A 21,829-nucleotide genomic window follows, 5' to 3' on the forward strand; every position below is an offset into this window, starting at 1 on the left:
AGGACAAACTGGTAAATTCATAATAGAAAGCAGGAATTGATGAACAGGACTAGGAAGGTGACATTTTCCTATTTCTGTAAAATATTCCAAGATCTCCAAAGAAAAGGCACTTGAGAAGTCCTCGTAACTTCTACTGCTTGCTTGGTATGGACATTTAAAAGTAGGTAAACGTTCACGTTTTTAATGGGCCAGCTAGAGACCATGTAATCTTGCTGAATTCTTTCCCTAAAATGAAATTCCCTTAAGTAGGTCATGACAGGGAGATTTATCTCAGTGGTCAGGTCCTCTTGCAGTGGGGGCAACTATAAAAATGTCCTTCTCTGGATGTGGTAAGCCAGGGTGGCTTGGGCTGGTCCGAGGAAACACCGTCTCTACACCAAGCCCCAGAATCCTAAACACGACGAGACTTTCACGTGGTTTGTCAGTGTCCTCTGTGGATCTCAGCATATTTTTAAATGGGATTTAATAACCCACTTACCCTACAAGACAAAAGCAAAATCTCCCCCTCAGGTTAGTTTCATTCACACACAACAGAATACTATCGTGTGCTCCAGGATCTGAACATTTATTTTAAATCTGATTACAAATTACCAACAGAGAGACAGAGGAAGATGTAAGCAGAAGTCTTTTAAATACTGAACTCCCATAATACATTTTAAACAAAACTGAATTAGTCAAATGTGGTTTATGCCCAGCGCCTCGGGGACATACAGGTATACAAAGGTAGGGAGGTCCTACGAGCAGACAGCAATATGGCACCCTCAGGACACGCTGCCACGTGAGGCCAGGTCTGCACGTGCTTCACTCTTCTCTCAGGCTTCCCCGCATCGGGCATTCTGGAAAGCATGCAGGCAGTGCTGTCAACCAGCTCAGTGTTCAAGTCCCAGCTCACTCACCTCCTGGACACACAACCTTGGGAATTCGCTGAACTCTCTGGGCATCCATTTCCCATCCGTAAGATGACGCTAATAATGCCCATGGTAGACAGTCTCCAAGACGACCCCCATGATCACCCGCTCCTGGCGTTCACACCCTTGTGTGTCCCCTCCCACATTTTCCCATTTTTCCCAGGGTCAATCTCTGTGACCAATAGCAGAGCGCAAAAGTGATGGCATCTCACCTCTGAGAGGAGGTTCCAGAAGACTGTGACTCCCCCCGTGGGCATCCTCTCACCACGCATTCTGGGGAGGCTGTGTTGTGAGCAGCCCTATGGAGATGCTCATGTGTCAACAAGTGAGCCTGGAAGCAGAACTTCCAGCCCTAGTCAAGCCCTCAGGGGCTGCAGACCCAGCCAACAGCTTGAATGCAATCTCATGAACCACTAAGCAGAGCCTCTCACAAATGCCTGATCCTCAGAAAACAGGAGAGATAGTAAATGTGTGCTGTTTGAAACTGCTAAATTTGGGGGTTATTTGTTACACAGCAATGAATAACTAATACAATGCCTATTCTGCAGAATTATAGTGAGGATCAGAAATAGTATATGTCAAATGCTGAGCATATGCTTGGCACATAGTAGGCACTCAAATGGTAGCTATGAAAATTAAAATTACACTATTAACAATTATATCCTCAGTTAATAATTACTGTTTTATCATTCATAATTATATGTTAAAAAATAATAAGTATATTATTATAGCTGCATCTCAATATTTTTCTATGGGAAAGAAACTAGTAGGTTTCTTTTCATATTTCCTGTTGTTAGCACCATCTTAATCTTAATCTAATGTTCTAATTTGCAGATATCCACTGATGTCAAGTATTCTCAGGAGTTACAGAATTTTTCTATGTAAATATTTAAAAGGTAATGAAAAACAAAAAAGGAAGACAACACTCCCTGACCAATAGGTGCTACCTTTAAAAGAACAATAACTTCTGCTGGCTGTTATATCACGTATGACGATATGTGATATACGATGTTATATCACATAAATATCATATATAACATATATACGTTAACAAGAGTCCTTTACCCCTCCATCTGCTCTAGGTTAAAGCCCTAGACACAGAGGCTCCTAACTTTGAATCACGACTGAGAGCTCTGTGGTCTTAGGCAAGTTACTTCACCTCTCTGAGCTTCAGTTTTGTCATGCGTAAAACAGGAAAAACAGTCTTCTCTCAGGGCGTTCTTGCAAGGATTAAATAAGATAACGAAGTAGAGTGGTTAGAAGAGTGCCTGGCCAACAGTGGACAATCAACGTGCGCTAGTACTATTCCCATTTTCTGCCACGTGGTAGGAATTACTATTATTACACTCATTCTAGAGATGAGGTCATCAAGGCCCAGCACGTCCAAGGATTCGCTCAAGGTGAGGAGAAAAGCTGCTCCTAACTCCAGCCTCTTAATTTTTAAAAGCACAGTCCTGAATAAAGTGTAACCCTTCTTGGATTTACACAGATTACAATGAATACATGCTTTTAAACATGGCCCTGTGCTGCTGGCCTGGTGGCATAGTGGTTAAGTTCATGTGCTCCCCTTCCATGGCCCAGGGTTCGCAGGTTCAGATCCTGGTCATGGACATACACACTGCTCATTAACCCATGCTGCAGCACCATCCCACATACAAAATAGAGGAAAGATTGGCACAGATGTTAGCTCAGGGACAATCTTCCTCACCAAAAAAAAATAAAACCTCATTAAAAAATAAAATAAATAAATATTTTTTAAATGGCACTGTGTATGATCTATGGCAACAGAAGTCAGAGAGTGATCGCCTCTGGGCAGGAAGATGGGGGTTGGGATGGGGGATAGGATTGACTGGAAAGAGGCACCACAGACCTTTCTGGAATGATGAAAATGTTCCAGCATTTGCTTCAGGTAGTCCTTTCACAAGTGGACACAACTGTTAACACAGACAGGACCGAGTACTTAAAATTCATCTACATTAATTATACCTCAATAAAAATGACAAAAATAAACAAAAATTTAAAAAATTACCTTATGTATTCAAACAAACTCTGGTCCCCTGCCATGAGCCCTGTCAGGTCGCACACTCTCCCCTTCCTTCCTCAGTATATTCTTCATGGAAGAAAGGACAGCAACTGGGAGCAGACAGACATAACCTGCTGCTCCCCACCCGCCCCCCAGAAAAGCCCACTCCAAACCCAACAGGAAACAACAGGACAAAGGAAGCCGTCCTCGGGCCTCAGACCACCGCGGGCCCTCTCAGGGGTGGCCTCGCCGCTCTGCAGAGGCAGGCTCCAGGCCGCCCACCTGGCCGCGGCCGACCCGCCTGGTGCGGACAGAAGGCCTCAGTCTCCTGGGCTGTCAGTCCGGCCCTGGAACAAGCAGGAAATTCTCCCGGAGGAGGCAGGAGCGACGAAGGCGGAGGATCCCCATCCTTCTTCCCAGAGGGCAGAAAAACAGTGTCCGCCGGGCAACCGTAACAAGTCACAGGCGCTGGGCTCCGGCCCGGCTCCCGCCCACCTGCCCGGGCCCGTGCCGCCGGCCCACGGGCTTCCGACTGCACGCTTCCGCTGGCTCTGCGCCAGGCGGACGGAGTGAGTGGCCCAGGCTCGGAGTTTTTGCCTAATTTTAAAAACCAAAGTCTCCTTGGGAGAAGAGAGAAATACGAGCCCTGAGAAGAAAACACTCTCCCTTGGCTGGCCTTCACCATCCTGCAGGAGGAGATCCGAGACCTCTGCGCCTCCGGGTGCCGAGCGCCATGCCCTGAGGCGTGGAGGTGGGCTCAGCTGGGCTGACTCGAGGCTACGGGACTGTCTCTTGCGAAACCCCTGCCGCAGGACAATTACAATGGACGATGCGTATGGACCTTCCCAGATTCCCGGCCTAAGACTCCCAGGCTGCTGCCCTCCCTCCTGGTCCCCCAGGGCTCCAGGCAGCCCGCCCCAGGGCACAGCTCTGTGGGCACGTCTGTCTCCACCTCAGGAAGGAAGCGCCTTCAGAGCAAGGGCCATGCCCGGAATCATCGTTGTCCACGAGCCCCAGATCCTGCGGGCATCCCCCGTTGGTTCAGCTGAGGGATGCTTACCTCTCAGCTTAGACAAAGCCGTGAAGGGGACATCCAGCCTCCAGAAATGCTTCTCCTCCACTGCCTTCCTGCCCCCTGCCTCCACTGGGACCTGGCACTTCCCCCCGAACCCACCTGCTCCCCTCCGAGGAGCCCCAGTCAACACCACCATCTCTCTTTGACAACTGTGCCAACATTCCGGACCTTCAGTCACCACCGAAACGTCCTATTCGCATCCCGCTTTTTGTCAAGAATAAGAACAGCCAGCATCCGGGCTTGCTCTAGTCTGGTACACTTTTAAAGTGCTGTAAATGTATGAACTCACTGAACCCCTGCAATAACCCCTGGAGATAAATACTCTTAGTTTCCCCACTTTCCAGAGAGGGAAACTGAGGCACGAGGAGAGTCGCACCTTGCCCCAGGTCATCGGGGGTGAGTGCAGAGCCTGGGTTCACGCACAGGCAGCGGCCCAGGGCCACCTCTGGTCACTGCCAGGCTGTGTTGCCTCTCCAGATCACCCAGGTGCCTTTTCCTCTCCCCCATCCCCAACCCCGAGAACCAGCCAGAACTTCCCCTCCATGTGCCATAGCCTTCTCTCCCTCGCTCTCCCTGCGCACTCTCCACACTGAGTCACAGCTGCTGATGTGGGCCCTGTCTTCGGCCCTGGACTGGAGCTGCCTATGGAGGCAGACCTTATCTACCCGTCACAGATCCATAAATACTTGCTGAATCTCTGAGTGAATAAATGAACGGACGAATATGTCCCTTTCGTGAGGGGCAAGGCTTTCACCAGAGAGAAGATACAGATCCCAGGACTGTGAGTCCAGAGGCCGAGGTTTCAGATCCCTTCACAACTAGCTGTGTGACCTTGAGCAACTTCCTTTGCCTCTCTGGTCCTCAGTTCCCTCATTGCCAAAGTGGAGGGGTTGGGGTTGATGACCCCTGAGCTCATTTTCAGCTGTGGCATCCTAGGATTGTGGCATCGGGGCCCAGCAGAGAGGGAAGAGGCTGGAGGAAAGCCGGTCCTTGTGTGTCCCTCACATCACATCAGAGATGCAACTCCACCAGTCTGACTCCACTAACAGTCACCAGGAGCAGCAGGCAGGGATGCTAATGGGGAAGAGGTGAGGCGGAAGATGGCACCAAGCCAGGTGGCACCGCCCTCTGTGTGGGAACCACCAGCCAGGGGACAGCAAAGGGGTAGAAAGAGTTCAGCTGTCTTCTGGGGGCCGCTGGCCATCGATGGGAAAGAATGAGACCAGCCACTCTGTCTGCACCGAGGCCACCGAAAGGCCTGTGACTCCGGAAGGATTACTCCACGTGAGCAAACCTGTGATGTCTTGTCGCGGCTCTCCCGCTATCATCACCCAGGCAGGCATTCTTGGCAACGTAAACAGGTGATTAACAGGCAGGTCTGGGAAGAAGCCGGGAGCAGGAGCTAGATTGGGCACAGCGTGTGCATTTTCTGCTCCCCACCTCCCCAAGGGGTCACAGGGCTGGCCCTTCAGCAACGCCCCCTCATCCATGACGGCAGCCGATCCCTCTTCGTGAAGATTTCTCCTAGAGGACGGGGAAGGAGCGTTGTGATGGTGGGAACCTCGTTTATTCAGCAACAACGAGATGAACCTGGCGTGAGAAATCAGACTCAGGACGGAAGCTGGCAAAGCATCTGACGGGGCCGGCGGCCAGAGACAACATGCAAAGCCTCAAAGGGCAGAGAGCAAAAGGACCCCTCATGTCATCTGGCCTCTCCTCTGGGCCAGCTCATTGCACCCCGTCACAACACAGGGTTAGCACAAGCCCGGAGCTGGGAAAGGGGGCTGTTTGTGTCTCATCCTCCAGGTTATAGGTATTTTTATAGGATGGTGCCTTTTTCTGGTCAAATATTTAATGGGGTGTTTTTCAGATGAGCAGCCCAAAAAGCAAGAGAAGATTTTCTTTAAAAGAGGATGGAGATTCTAAGACTGGGACAGGGATGGGCCAGACGAGGGGAGGGAAGGCTGCACTGTCAGAGAGGAGGTGAGGAGCCCTGGCCTGACAAAAGTCAGCTCAACAGAGAGGTTTCAGCTAAAGGCAGGCTCGGATTTACGGATGCTCGTTCTCTGGCTCCAGCAAACACAGTACAGTGTTGGGACATTTCTTTCTCTAGAATAACAAAGCTCAGAGCTGGAAGGGCCAATGGGCCCGAACCCCAATCTGCCCTGCAAAGCCCTTGCCCGTCCCGCCAGCAGTGCTCACCCACTCTCCACATCACCCCTTCTGGGAAAGGACCTTTCCACGCTGGAGAAGCTCTTACCATCAGAGGCTTCATCCAGAAACTGAGTTGAAATTTGCTTTCCAGAAATGTCCACCCGTTTTTCATCCTTCCATACACCATAAACCTAATTGTTATGCCACAATTGTCTTCAAAATTTTTGAAGACAGTTCTTGTGTTTTTCTCTTTCTAGGTTTAGCAACCCCAAAATCATCAACCAAAACATCTCCCCATCCCATTTGCCTCTGGACACACGCCAGCTGATTTTATCCCTAAATTCTTTACAAAACCAAACATTCCTCCTGTGGTCTGCACATGACACAAGAAGACAGGACGATTACGGCTCTTTCTGAACACTCTGTGCCCATCGTTCCTATTGTCTCTGTGTGGCCACATCACCCCATGGACTAGTGAAGTTTGCAGCCCAGACCTCACTCTTTTCATTTACATTATTGCCATGCCGAGCATTCTCCAGCCTGTTCTCGTGGTATAGGTTGCTTGAACCAAAGCAGAGAATTGTACATTTTTCCCTATCAAGTATCCTCTGATTAGAGTCATTCAGGCCATTTGGGAGATCTGGCTTCATCCTGAGTCCTGAGCAGCTTCACAGGCCAAACATCGTGTCTGCTACTACTTTGACCAGCATGGACGTCATCTTCGTCTAATCAGGCCATTGATGCAAAGGTTGGACAGAACAGGCTAGAGACCTGAGCTCTACAGGGCGCCCCCAGAGCCTTCCTTCCAGATTGATACTCCCCAGGAAGCGGTGTTCTCTGGTGCTGTCTCATTGTCCTCCTGGGCTTTCACATCCACGCCACGCGGTGTGACCTGGCCTTGCAGAGCTGTTCCTTCTCCCTGGCACACAGGACAGCCTGCCCCAAGCCCATTCTCCTCTCCCTTGTTTTAACTTTGGCTCCTCTGCCTTGACTGCCCTTTTCCTGTTTGTCCCCCTGGTGAGCCCCTATTAATTGTTCAAGTCTCAGCTCCAAGTTCACCTGCCCGTGAAGCCAGTCTCTGCTCCACAGGCAGAATTAGGGATCCAGAGCACCTCGCATGATCCTCTCCTGCAGTACCCGACGGACTGAGCTGCAGCTGCCCGCCCGTCTCCCAGAAGACCAGGGACAGCAAGTGGGGGGTACATCTGCCATGGTCCCCTTCCTCTCCCTCAGGGCAGATTGTGCTAATGAATCACTGAGTCCAGATGAAGCCTCAGAATTCTTCCCAACATAACCCTCCAGGCAGCCACTCCCAATTAATTGATTGACTCTTGACACTCAAGTTGAAACCCTATGCTACTTTACAATTTCCTTAAGGGCAGAAACCATGCTTTATTCGCCTTCCTATTGCCAGGCCCAACAAAGTATCTGGCATGAAATTAACTCACTAAATGTCTGCTGAATGAATGACTGTTTATCAGTGTGCTAGCATTTAGAACATGATTTCCCCACGTACATATAAGATCCCCATAAACAAAATAATTCTGGTAGTGGCAAGAGCTGGCCATATGCATTAATTGTGATTAACATTAGAGAATAGGAATTGATCGCTACTTAGGAACTTTCTCCCCATGATGTGCACAGAGCTCCCCGGGAAGGCTGGCCTGCCTGGCCTTGGTATTCACAGCTCTCATGTGATGCGCAGACATGTAGGGCCTTGGAGGCCTGGAACCAATTTGACTGCCTTCCCAGCGCTATGTATCCTAAATATCCATTAGCTGATAGCAATTTTAGGAGGTCTGAATGCCAGGGTTGAAAACGGGTCTGCCAAAGTTTTATCTGTAAGAACTCTGTGTTATGAAGATTGCTTCCCCATGGAACACTCTTCAGAGACAGCCACTTGAACCAAAAAGAAAAATTCCTAAAGAGACTCATTCATTATCACAGTCCAGGGTTGTTAAAGAGAGCCCCGGAGACGAGTCCAGGGGCAGCTGTACTTATGGGAAGGCCAAATCAGGGCCAGCATCATCACGATTATTATTAATTATTTAGTAATTAGCCTTTCTTGTATCACTACCCATGGAATGGATATTTCAGATCTTAAACTGAATCTAATGTCCAATATTATTCTTCCAGAGTCACAATGTGCACAGAACAGAACTTGTCAATGCAGAGGGTAAGAAAGTTAAGATAGAGCAAAGATCCCTTCGATTTCATAAGTAACTTTCAGAGGCCACTTTAGAATTCCTAGTACGATCTTCAGACTACATTCTGGGGCTTTGTGAAGGTTCTTTGTAAATCGGAAGTGGTTAGTAGGACTTGGCTAGAGGTAAGTGATCAATAAATGTTTATTGGGTGGATGGATGGATGGAAGGAAGGATAGGTGGTATGCAATTTCATGGAGTAGCTAGAAAACCAAATATCCTGTCTCTTGATTCAACTTCCTAGAAACCAAAAAGAACCTGGCATAATCAACGAGAGAGCCGACACCTCAAACCGAGCTCAAACTGTCATAAGGAAACTCACTCGACTCAAATTCTTTTACAGAGAAAGCATCTTTTAAAGAGATAACTTAAAAGATTACAAAGGGAGACCTGGATTCCGCCATTGCGGGTAATTACAATGACTGATTTGGACGTACTTGCATATGGTGTGACTTCCACCATAGGTCCTGTAGGACCACACAGCACGGTCCTCCCCGCCTGCCATGGAGCCCAGAGTTCTCTCCAGCTGGGAAACTACGACCCCATCAGCTTCTAAAAATATTATCAATCTGGAAGAGGCCTCGTGGGAAGAATAATTTGACTATTAGAAGTTTCTAGATTTTGTTCTGAGTAAAGGGCCTTTTCATCTTTTCATGCTTTCTAATTTCTTGGCGTTGTTTAATCAGCAATACTGCTAACAGCCAATACTTATTAGGCTCCCTCTTTTGAACTGTTCTCAGAGTTACACAAGTGTCACGGCATGAAACTTTGGAAGAACCTTTGCAGTCATGACTACTATCACCCACATGTCACAGATGAAGAAGAGCCATGGAGATGTCGGGTGACTTCCTGTGTCACCCAGCTGAGACATGGAGGCCCTGAACTGCCCCCAGCAGCTGTCTTCCTCGCGACCTCAGCCCTGTATGAAATGCGGACGGTCCACATCCTCTTCACAAAGGGAAGACCCTCCCTCCCCCAACCCATATTGGTTGGACATCCCCACCCCACCCCACTACTGCAAAACCAAACTCTATTTCAACTTGCTTCTCAACAAAGTAGACAACTCTATCTTGATTTCACACGCCGACTCTTCGTGCCCCACCTCCTAAGTTAGCGTTTCCCCAGGGTTGTTCTGAGGGAGGTTCTGTAACGATGTTTTCTGTGGTTTGGAGTAAGTTTGGAAATGTTGGATTGAACAGCTGAACAACACTTCTTCACCGTAAGACTTCTCCAGGTCCTTACTTATCGATGCTCACTGCACGTCTTCCAGAGCAGGCCGGGAGATCGAACGGAGTGCGTGGCAAACATATCTGACTGGAGAACACTTTTCCCAAGAATACCTTGAGGTCCCACAGAATGCACACGAGGGACGCTGCCAGAAAGGGGTGGCCCCACGGCTCAGGGGCCTCAGCTCTCATCTCAGACCGCAGACTGTCTCCCGAACTTTCTAAACTTCTCTCTCAATCACGCACGGGCTTGAATCTCCAGCTCATGCAGCTTCGCTCCCTCTCACAAACCCTGTCCCTTTGGCAAAACCAAGACAGAAGATGCTCCCGTGATGGAGCAGGAGTTGGGGGCTGCTTGCTTCCCCTTATGGAATCATTTTATAATTTTCAGGGCAAATTTGATGCCAGGAAATAGTTATCACTCCAGATGAGCTTCTTTCCCCAGATACTAAGAACTAAGTAATCTGTTTGCATTTCCTTGTTTGCCTTCCTTATGGCCAAGAGAAAATTAAATAACTAAATATTTTAATATATTAAAATTTAAAAATTTATATTAAATATATAATAAACGATGCAAGCCAGCAAGCTCTGCTCAAAGCTTACACCCTTCCTCAACTGTAAGACCCAACTCCTTCCAGACTCCTGTGGTTTCTATTTCTCCCTCTGATGGTTTCTTTACTTTCAAATTAAACTGTCCTTTCAAAGTAGGTTTTAACATCTTAGGTTGCCCACCCCTTTAGAGAAGGAATGAACCAATGACTAAATGAAGTTATTCAACAAATGAATGCTGGGGACCTGAGACGCACCAGGTTGCATACACAGTGGTGACTAAACAGACTCTGGTCCCCGCCCTCACGGAGCTGACAGTCTACTGACAGGAAATCAACTCGGGACTGTGCAATAGCACGAATTGAGAGGAATGCTTCGCAGTGCTTATCAAGAGAGAGAGAAGGGGTGGGTGAGAGTAACCAGGGTGGGTGAGAGTAACCAGGGTGGGGACTGGGGGTGGGTGGGAGGGCCCCATCTTCAGATGAGGGGTTCTGGAAAGGGAGGGAACAAGGAAGACAGAGGCTGGTGCTGACAAGCAGCGTGGGCAGAGGCCAGCCCGGCGGCGCCCTGTAAGCCAAGCCACAGTAAGGATTTCAGGGCTTAGCCTATAAGCAAATGGCAGCCGTTAAGGAGCTTTAAACAAGGAAGGCTCACAATCAGATTTCTGTGTTTGAAAAAAAAAATCTTTCCAGCTACAACGTGGAGACTACATGAGCAGGAGACAGAGAACACGCATAGGGGCAGTCACGAGGCTGCGACAAGCTGCAGCGCTTGGAACTGTTAAGCAAATAGCAGTGAAGTTCATTTCCAATCAGTTCCTCATTGCTGAGGAATGGTAATGGTGTTTTCAAAGCCAAAAGGAAAAAAGCAGGAGCACAAGAAGCTTGAGAACACTAAGGCGTGTTTGGAGAACAAGCATCCCACACCAGTCCTGCAAGATCCCTTCATCTCCCCGGTTCCCCCCAGCTGGACCCTGCTCCATAGACCATGTGGGCAGAGAAGGGCAGCCGGGCACTCAGGAGTCCCCGAGGCCACACCATCCACCCACCCGCTCTCTGGCTGTGTGCCAAAGCCGCCAAGGGGTAAGGAGGCAGATGCAAAGGAGAAAAGGACGGCCTGAAATTTCGCGAGATGCCAGAGAGGTCCTGGGAGGCCAGCCCTCGGAAGCACCAGCACCCCAGAAGGGAGGTTTGTGTGCTGAGCATCCAGGCTGCAGCATAAGAAAGGCTTTGCGCTCAGCCAGAGGCAGCCCAGAGAGCCGCACCTGCGCACTGCCCTCCTGTGTCGCCACAGGGAGAGCCTCTGTCGTCCGTGACTTGTTCCTACTAAATTCATCAGACAGTTTACAAAGTTCGACTGCACAGAGCAAAGGGTCCCAGTCTCCCTCTTTTAAGGGTTCCCCACCCCTGCAAAATTTCTAATAAATTGTTCCTCCTGAATATAGGAGCTGATAAATCTTCTTCTTTAAACTGGAAGTCTAAATCTTCCCTAAAAGTCAACATTCCCTGAATTTTCTCTAGAAACAGTAAAGAAAAGTCTAAAGGTCCTCCGGCCTGCGTGAGAACAAATGCTATTTAACGGGTCTCCAGGCACACTACACCAGGAATTCCCGTTGTCTTCTGCACACTCCCCTCTAACCTGGCCCTACACTGCCCCTCACCCTACTTCCTCCAGGGCCAGGCCTCCCGGCATAACTTCACAAACGAAGGAAAAATAAAAATGACAAGTTACCATGTCTTTTGCTCTTTCCACCTGCCAGGTTCTACACTCCTGCCTTGTAACACTGTCACTGAATCATGACGATAACGTCAGGTGGTGTGCATTCTTAGCGCCAGCCTCAAATGAGGAAACTGGCTTAGATTAAGTAATCTGCCTTACTCACACACTGAGCGGCAGAGCCAGAACTCGAACCCATGTCCACCTGGCACCAAAGGCCAAAGTTTCAACCACTGTGGCTTTCCACCCAGAGAAATTTTTCTTTCAACTTTGGGCAAACCTGTTAACTCTTAGGGTCTTGGTGGCTGAACAAGAACAGAACTGGAGGCCATTGCTCGTTCCACTGCATCAAGCATCCACAGCAAAATGACCCTGGCCTCGCTGGAAAATCGAAGGCTGGACGTCTAACCCAGAGAAGCAGTGCTCATCCTGGCCTGCTCTCATTTTCTAAGAAAAATGTTTCAGAAGGGGAAAAAAATGCTATTTTCATTGCAGAAAAGAGTCACTGCTTTCTTAGCCAAAGCCAGCTATTTACTTTTTTCTGGCAACCTCATTGACAAGCCAGAGTGCAGTACACGAGATGCTCACGGGGGGAGCTCCGCGGGCTTCCACAGGAGGGTTCTGGTTTCAAGCATGAGGCACGACCTCATTTCTGCAAGCCAACCTCAACTACAGCCTTGAGACTGCAAAAGGGAGGAAGGAAGAAGAGAGAGAGAGAGAGAGAGAGGGAGAGAGAGCGAAAAAAAGAAAGAAAGAGCTGACATAAACACTTGTTCTGTCTCTCTCTCATGGAAACAGTCTCCAATTTCTTTCATAATTGCATGGAGTCAGCTGGGCTGACACTCACACCATTTCTCTTACATGCCCCTTTCATGCAGGAAAATGGGGTGTTTAACACATTGCCCTCCTCCCCACAGAATCCTTTCTCTTTGGGTAGCTGGATGGAGATGCCCTGAAAGAGGTTGGTGGGGGGGGGTCACAGTTGACGAATCGCAACCGTGTGCAAGCGATGCACAGGGTGGGAGGGAGTGAAAAATGAAATTCCTCTGTGACAATAACGCACGTGTCCTAGGGAAATGAGCCACACATTTTTTACGAATCGAGAGCCCAGCGCTTTCTTTATATGTGCGCCAAACAGCATTCCTGGGTAGCAGCTTCATATCTCACGAGGTGTAAGCCACTTCACTCCGTCTTATTGGAAACATTCAAAACAAGGCAAGTATTCTGAGACCCATAAAATTGATGGAATTCTAAGCACACCAAAGACAGAATGGACGAGAGGCTCCTCTGTTGAACTGGCTTTAATTTATATACACTTTAGCAGCTTAACCCACCTTTAAAACCCAAGCAAGATTTGAAAACATTAATAACTATAAACCATTTTTCTAAAACGGTCTCCCACTCTCTCAACGACATTAAAACTCACTTGCTTAAAGCTTCAAGGACACAAGAAAAATGAATCCCTGAGTCCCTAGAAAACTGGCTACCACTTCTGTCACTCACATGACTGCTCACCCACCTCACCGGCTGTTGGGAAGGCGAGAGAGGCCTCCGGGGGCAGTCCAGCCACCAGCCTAAAGATTCCCGGCAAGTAATGAGCAATGAATGAGGAGAGAGGTGATCAAGCACGTCTATTTATCCTGAAGCCCAAGTACCTTAGACAGAGCGCGGAGGCAACAGAAGACGTTCCTCAGAACGACCAGGCCAAACACCACCGTGAACTCATAAGCACACAGTTTTAAGTACTTAGAAGAATTTCATTTTCCCACTTACCCAAGGTAAGACCCATAGGGAAAACTCAATTTAAATATTTACTCTTTTAATTTAGAAGTGCTTATACAGATGGCATACTAGGTACAGTTTGAAAAAAAAGAAAAGCAAAGAAGTGTAAACCATGACCACTGCCCTCAAGGATCTTAATTAGGGCTCAGAAGTCCTGATGACCACGTTAGCAAGCCTTTCCAGGGCACTCACAACGTGCGAGCACTGTGCATATTGTGCCATTCAGTCTTCCCAACAACCCTATAGGGAAGATATTTCTTTTATTCTTTTATGCCCCGTTTGCAGACGAGGAAACAGAAGCTGAGACAGGTGGAGGGACTTGTCTAAGAACACGCAGAGAATGGCAGAGCTCGGATTCAAACACAGCGGCCTCATCCTGGAGCGTCCCTGAGAAAGCTCGCTGCCTTCAGACAGCGAGTCCCAGAGGCTTCCACGGGCGCCCAGGACAGGCACACAGAGCTCACTCTGTTCATGCCCCACTGTAAGCACACCACGTAAATAATTCATTTGCTCTTTATAATAAGCTTATAAGCAAGGACTGTAACTTTGCCCAGCTTTATAGATGAGGAAACTATGGCACAGAGGGGTTAAGCAACTTGCCCAGGGTCACACCTTTCATAGGTGGTAGAGTCTGAAATCAAACTCAGGTGTCTGGCTCCAGGCTGTTCTCAGAGCCACTCCACGGTCCATCTGTCCAAGCATGGAGACCCCAAGAGGTCCAGTAAGTGCTGGTTCCATTAATAGGATAACGCCAGAGTCCAGGAGCGTAAGAGCAATAGTCCGCTATCCTCTGCGCTCATCACCTATACCTGGGGCATTTCATTCAGCTATTTTCACAACATTTTAAGATAAACATTGACAAATTGTAATGTGTCCAGCAGAGAGCAAAAAGAGGAGAAAACGGGGAAACAATGCCCTAAGAATATGGAGTTACTGGGCATGTTTGGCCTGGAAAGGAAATTTTGAGAGCACACATGTGCCATCTTCCTAACATGTCAAGAGGGCCCTCACCACCCTAAGGAGACGTGGCCAGCAGCCCTGGGACCTAACTGGCTCATCAACTTTTCCCGAGTAGCCAGGATGTGTCAGATGGAGGAAATGCTCCCGAACCGAACAACCTGCATTTCAGAAGTGGCAGGTCTGCTCACTCAGCAGGGAGATCCACCAGAGGGGGAGGAACGGAGAGCAGAGACGCTCCTGCACCGGGTGCAACATCGCACAGGCAACCCGAGACTCTGCCATTTATCCTGTCTCACCTACCACTACCAAAAGTGCCACAAAAATCCTCACAAATTACACCCCTTCATCATCTTGAAGAGGCCAAAAGAAGCAGCCCCCTAAAAAGAAGAAAAATGTTTTCAGTGGGCTGTACATTGAGAATTTGACAAGTTTGAACAAAACACACCACAGTTTGAAATAAGCCAGAGGACCATTCGTGCCCTAAAACGAGAGAGTGACTGTGAAGGAAAAAGGCAATTTCTCTCCTCCACTTCCTTCTCCTCAAATTCCTCTTTTGTTAATGAACTTATTAGCACATCTCATTAATAATTATCTTGGTCCTAGGGCATGTGTTGCCTATTTTTTACATGTTTACACTGAGCAAGACACTGTGGCATCAGCACCCTGGCTGCCCCGGACTACAGAACCAGCTCCTCACACATCAGCCCTGGGCCCAGGGCAGGCATTCACTGTCGGCCCCTCTGGCAAAATGTTTTCCAATTTCTGAGTCAGGAGAAGCATCTGAGGTCAAGATCTATAAACACATTCCAGAATATGAGCACTTCCAAGTGAAAAACCTATCAAAACCACTGCAATGGTTTTAAATTTGTCAGACAATACTTCCTATGAACTATCGCATTCTTTGTGACAATGAAGATGCATACATATTTTCAGTATTACTGGTAGTCTGATTTTTAAAGGCTTTTTTAATTTTTTTTTGAACAATGTATTATTTGGTAAAAGACATAATAAAAATCTTATGCTATTTCAAGGCATTCTTCTAGATAGGATAATGAATTTTCCATAGATAAAGAATATTTTTCCTGAACCAATTCTGAGAGTTTTTAGTGATACCTTTTCTTTCTGTCTCCATCAATGGGACTGAGAGATTTGCATGAATCCCTCCAAAAGAACTTAAATCAGCCGATCGAAGGGACAGTGACAGGCTTCTACCCCACATCAGGAAGGTTTGACCCCGGCTGCTCGCTGCTTCTGGATGTTTTCTCAATACAGACTTCTGTCTGCTTTGTTTTGTTTTTTAAAGAATGGTTTGGAGGAGTGAGAGTAGAGGATAGACTAAGAAGAGAAACAAGATCTACCACCAAAAAATATCTTACTGTATAGTTTACAATCCAATTTCAAATGGAAACACCATTTAACAGTAGCTGCAACCACTAAGACAGAGGTACCCCACTGCTCCCTGAATCAGGAGCGACCTCATCCGCGGACGGCCAAGTCTCCCTGCAGCATGGATGACCTCAGAACCAAGGCAAAGAGAAGTGGAGGCAGGATTGGGTGCGAGAGCTCAGAGCGCGCCTCCCCCACCACTTACCATATCTCCAGTTCCAACTGAGAGAGAATATTTCTCCATAGGAATACTGTCTCCATAAACATAGGATCATAAGTATCCCTGATAATCTTGGGAATCTCAGATCATCTCTCAGATCATCTCCTACCTTCTCATTGGCTTTCTTTGGTTTTCGGAAGCCAAAAGAGATCACAAAGGGGCTGGCCCGGTGGCCGAGTGGTTAAGTTCGCACACTCTGCTGCAGGCGGGCCAGTGTTTCGTTGGTTCAAATCCTGGGCACGGACATGGCACCGCTCAATAGGCCATCCTGAGGCAGCGTCCCACACGCCACAACTAGAAGGACCCACAATGAAGAATATACAACTATGTACTGCGGGGCTTTGGGGAGAAAAAGGAAAAAAAATAAAATCTTTAAAAAAAAAAAAAGAGAGAGATCATAAAAACACAACCTATTTTTACCATTGTGGGATTTGAAGAGACCAAGCGCTTATGACTAACAAAGAAGATAATTATGCCTCCATTATGTCTCCATTAGCACCACTAATGAAAGGAAGAAGTGAAAGATAAATAACGGACAACCCGAAACCACTTGATTTGCTCCTGTAGCAAGGTCGCTGGGTGCTCTTGCAGTAGGCTTGCCTTCCTAACTATTGTCCTCCCTCCAAACCAACGATAAAATTGGACTGCCTTCAGGAACACACACTGAGTGATAACAGAGAGAAGGCCAAGAAAGGCTGGGTGGCCTTGGATGAAGCTGGGAGGAATGCGATTGGGTGACATGTCTTTACATCTACCGGTAAGTGAGCACTGACTACATGTGAGGCTTTCCATCACCTTCTGTATTACCTTTACTAAACCCTCCAACAGCACTGCCCTACGAACATCACCACCCCTATGTCACAGATGAGAAAAATCGAGGCAGAAGGAGGTTCAGGAATTTACTTGGGACCTGGGACTCGGGGCCAGACGTGTGTGGCTCCAACACATATATTTCTCCCACTCTGCCTTGCTGCTTCCTGTCTCTAAGAGACCATTCTCACAGCGGATAATCCACAGACAAGACCATCCAAAGCTGATGGTACAGAGTGTCACACAAGGCTTGTAAGTATGAAATTTAGGGAAGGATGATCTTTAGCTGTTTCCTGCTGGGACCTACTGCAGACCACCCCGGTACATCATAAACATACTGACCGTGAATTTCTTCCCACACGTGTATGTTGACAGTTTCTGTTGAAACCAGGCAGTTTGTTTGTTTCTATTTCTCCACCAAGTTTAATACAGAGGATTTTGCAAAGCCACATTTCAGGTTAGATCTTACACTTTGGCAAACAGTATAAGATCAGTGTTTAAGCTTGACGGCGTCTCTTTAGTGTAAATTAGTGACTCAGTATTAAAACTAGAAAGCAAGCAGTTAAGAGACCCCAGCTAAGACAAGTTTCATTAAAACAATAACGACTTAATACTCACTGTGCCCAGTTTCAGAAAGCTTCAAGCTCCCTAATCATTTTCTGGATGGTTTCCATTCCAACCAGTTTCCACGCTGGTGTAAACCCATCAATCTCCAGTGAGGATGTGCGTGGGAAAGCGAGCACAATGTGAAGTCTACAGAGACCTTGTTGCAACGTCAAAATCAGGTGATGTCAGTTTAAATTACAGCTAATGGAAAAAAAAGGCACTTAAAGACACATGTCTCCTGGAGCCTGTCTGGTTGCTCAGAGCAAATGCTCCTCCAAGTTGGGTAGAGAAACCGGTTCCCATCTGCCTAGCAGTTTTCTCACTGCCTCCAGTTTCCAAGAGGGTGCTTGGCAGCGATGGCACACTCCACAAGCCAGTTCACACGCCTGAGCACTGGGGACTTGGGAGTCCGTGGACCCCTGATGTTCCGCAAGGGGATGATCCCTCATACTAATCCATCAGTCCTTTGTGCATATCACCCTCTCTTTACTCCCGTTGGTACTGGGCACCCACAAGCATTCATTAAAGAACCTACTGACTTTCTGGTCAGAAGCCCTAACTTTTTCAACAACAGGGACCCCATTGGTATTCTTCCCCCACGGGCAGCATGTGGCAAAGACTCTACCATGTGCTATTACAATGACCAGACGGTCTACTTCTCTTAGACTTGGAAATACAGAAAATAGTTTACAGACCCCATTACTCCCTTAGTCCAGGGAAAGCAGCTTGCAAAGCGGTCAGATTATCATGTGAAACAGGAAATAGCAACCATAGAAATAACGCCTCACATTTACGGAGTGCTGACTATTCATGCCAGGCATTGTGCTGAGTGCGTTATTTACATTAGCCAGTTTAATCCTCACCACAACCTTGCGAGGTGGGCACTGTAATTACCGTCCTCACGGAAAGATTCAGAAATGTTAAGTAATTTGCCCAAGGCCACCAAACGAGGGCCAGAGCAGAGATGTGAATGCCCGCCGTCTGACTTCAAAGCCACAGCTGTCCCCGCTGCCCGGGTGCCCCTGCCTCTCACTCAAAGCTGCGTTTCTAGCTCCTTCCCACTCCCTTTGGAAAACAACATATGCACTGTGCCCCCTTTGGGAACGTTTAGAAAGCCTCAAGTTACCACGTTACCTCTCCAACACCCCCATCCTCAAGTGCACAGTGATGCTGATCATTCTTACAGAACAGAGAGAGGGAGAGGAAGAGAAGAGAGAGAGGGAGGAAGAGAAGAGAGAGAGGGCGGGAGAGAAGTGAGAGAGGGAGGGAGAGGGAGAGAGAGGGCGGGAGAGAAGTGAGAGAGGGAGGGAGAGGGAGAGAGAGGGCGGGAGAGAAGTGAGAGAGGGAGGGAGAGAAGAGAGAGAGGGAGAGGAAGAGAAGAGAGAGAGGGAGGGAGGGAGAGAAGAGAGAGAGGGCGGGAGAGAAGTGAGAGAGGGAGGGAGAGGGAGAGAGAGGGCGGGAGAGAAGTGAGAGAGGGAGGGAGAGAAGAGAGAGAGGGAGAGGAAGAGAAGAGAGAGAGGGAGGGAGGGAGAGAAGAGAGAGAGGGCGGGAGAGAAGTGAGAGAGGGAGGGAGAGGGAGAGAGAGGGAGGGAGGGAGAGAACGCCTAGAAGTCAGAAGTATTCAAACCCAAGCCAACAGCATTCCCGAATAAACCAGAGATGGTTCCCTTAGTCACTGTTTACCTGTCCCTAACTTCCTCCACTCACAGTACTAACGTAGGGATCCATCTCCTGGATGTCCCAGAGGCCCTCAAATATTTCCTTATAAATTCCCTTCTTTGAAGCTGAAAGGCAAAGAGGTTTCACTCTGATAGATTATGTCTCTACGTCTCTGATGAAAGCACCAAAGCCAGCCTTGGACAACCAACTCTGGGTGGCTCCCTCCAGATACCATCTCTACTTCCTCCCCTCCCCACCAAGAGAAAAGAAATTCCTGGGCGAGGTGAGAGTGGGAGCTTCCTAGAGATGCCCAGAGTTTAAGCCAAGGTTCTGTAAGATCAGCTGCACCTCTGCACGCAGATACGAGGAGTTTTGGAAGCATACGTGAATAATATAAGGATGTGTGTGGAGGGGAGCTGGGAAGGGCAGAACACCAAATGATATCTACAGTCCGCTCTCAACCACACCGTTATGGATGCGTGAACAGGGACTATGAATGAACCCAAAAATATATAAAAAGTTTGAATTGTACAAAGGGAGAGCCCACACACATTTTTCCTTGTGTTTTGAGTTCAGTTTCTGTTATAATATTTGTGCAATAAATAATAATTTCAAAAACACATTATATGCAGAGTGTATAATTACTTGATACAAGTATAAACAAATTAGCTTTATAGCATGTCAGCCAAGCATTAACCATTTAGAACATTCTGAGTTAGGATGCCTGTCTGGGGTTACTTACTTCCCTCCCCCGCCCTAAAAGGAACTGTTCCAGCTGCAAGGTTCCCTTTGATCAGGCTCTGTGCCTCCAGGCCCAAATTTTATGGACAGCAGGACACTACCTCTTCTGGGAGCCTGACAAGTGTTCTGGAACAACAGAATGAGGCCTTCCACAGGGTTCCTTTCCTACCCAGCAAAATCACAACTACAGTGACTACAGTCGGGTTCCTAACAGCCTAACACCACAAAGCTGAGTTCTGTCCTGGAAAAAAGACGTGGGGAAGAGCAAGGTTCAGCAGAAGAACAGGGAGCACTGTGAGTCAGCTGTGTGGCGAGGGCCCCCTACTTATACTTGTTCTGTAGCACACACACCCCTCTTAGGGCCTCACGAGAGATGGTGAGGGTGCCGTATCTCAAGGGCTTGGCAGCTGGCACAGAGGCTGGGCACGCAGACACACAGGCTGGACACAGGGCCAAAGGAGCCGCAGGCCCGTGCGGGAGATCACTCAGACTCACCATGGAGTGAGGGGTCTCTGACAAATTAAAATTCTGGATTATTAGAAGTTCCAAATAATCGATAACAATCACAACCATCATTATCACAGTCGAGGGTTTGCCGTGCACAAGTCCACAGGTTAAGGTCCTGTCCCGTGTCTCTAGGTTTCCACTGTTCTGGGAAACAACTAGAACTTAGGGTCTGGGCCCTTTTTCCAAAATTCCTCTGATGGTACAGTGGAATAGAGGGACATTCCCACGAATGCGGAGATTTCAACACAGCCAGGTCACGAGCCTCTGCAATCACTCAATAGATGCTATTTATACAGAGTTGTGGGGACGACAAAAGAAAACAGAAGAAACACACAATTCTTGGCATTGAGAGTCGTGCTAAGGTTTAAGTAACATGATGATTTGATTCACATACTGCAAATGAAAGCGATACAAAATGAGCGCCTATTTGCTAAAAACCACAACAAAAAAGTTGTAAAAATATATCATGAGTCTTGAATACTGTTTTTTCTCTGTTTTCCACACCACATTCCCAAATCCTACTCATATTCCCAAGCTCAGCTCAGATGTGTGGCCCCCATGAAACTCTGGTCCCCTCTCTGGACCCTCACTCTGTCCCCGCCACCCAGCGGGTGGTGACAGCCTCCTCTGAACTCGCGCGGGAGTTTGCCTGAACCTGGCCAATTGCACTACCACAAAGAGCCACCATTTTCAGATGCGCATCTGCGCCAGGCCCTTTTCATGGCTTTTCAAGTCCTAAAGCAACCCCTCCAGGAAGGCAATGTATTATTCACAAGTTAAAGATTTAGAAACCAAACTGGAACGAGATTGAGTAACTTGCCTGAAGCCAAAAGAACTAAAAAGTGGTAGACCCTCAACTGGCACCCAAGTCTATCAGATTCCAGAGCCCTTTGCTCTGCATCCTGTCACATCCCAGGGACCAGCCACTCTCTGCTTCATACCTATCTCTCTCACCGTGGCAAGAGCCTTGATGGTCAGACCCACGTTTGAGTCATCACACATTGATTTACGAGCCGTCTTAAGTAATCCCCAAAGTACATGAGGAATAGAACACAGAGTAGATATTTAATAAACACTTGCTGAATGAATGATAAAATGACAGAAAACCCACAGGAACAGGTAGAAAAGACAATTGTCATAGCGTTGGCAACAAAAGGCAGCACTAATACTTTTCTGGGCCTTTAATTACAGAATGTCCTCTTCCTCCCTCGGCTCAGGTCAATTCGTCCTGATGCCACAGCCACCCTCTCAGCACCAGCCTCAGCCTCAGCCCAGGCCGGGGCTCCTGTGGGGTACCACAGCC

General features: G+C 48.0%; 1 protein-coding gene across 5 annotated transcripts in view; it reads right to left on the reverse strand.

Annotated features, from left to right (window-relative positions):
• ROR1 (receptor tyrosine kinase like orphan receptor 1) overlaps positions 1 to 21,829 on the reverse strand; it is a 358,639-nt gene that overhangs the window by 257,453 nt on the left and 79,357 nt on the right. For 2 of the 5 annotated variants that reach the window (XM_070592684.1, XM_070592686.1), the window contains exon 1: positions 17,632 to 17,790. The exons of the other annotated variants lie outside the window; for them this stretch is intronic. The gene's annotated coding sequence lies outside the window, so the exon portion shown is untranslated. Of the gene's footprint in view, positions 1 to 17,631; positions 17,791 to 21,829 lie in introns of those variants that run through there. 5 annotated transcript variants of the gene reach the window in all.

Source organism: Equus przewalskii, chromosome 24 (assembly GCF_037783145.1).
Source record: "Equus przewalskii isolate Varuska chromosome 24, EquPr2, whole genome shotgun sequence".
Classification (NCBI taxonomy): Eukaryota; Metazoa; Chordata; class Mammalia; order Perissodactyla; family Equidae; genus Equus; species Equus przewalskii.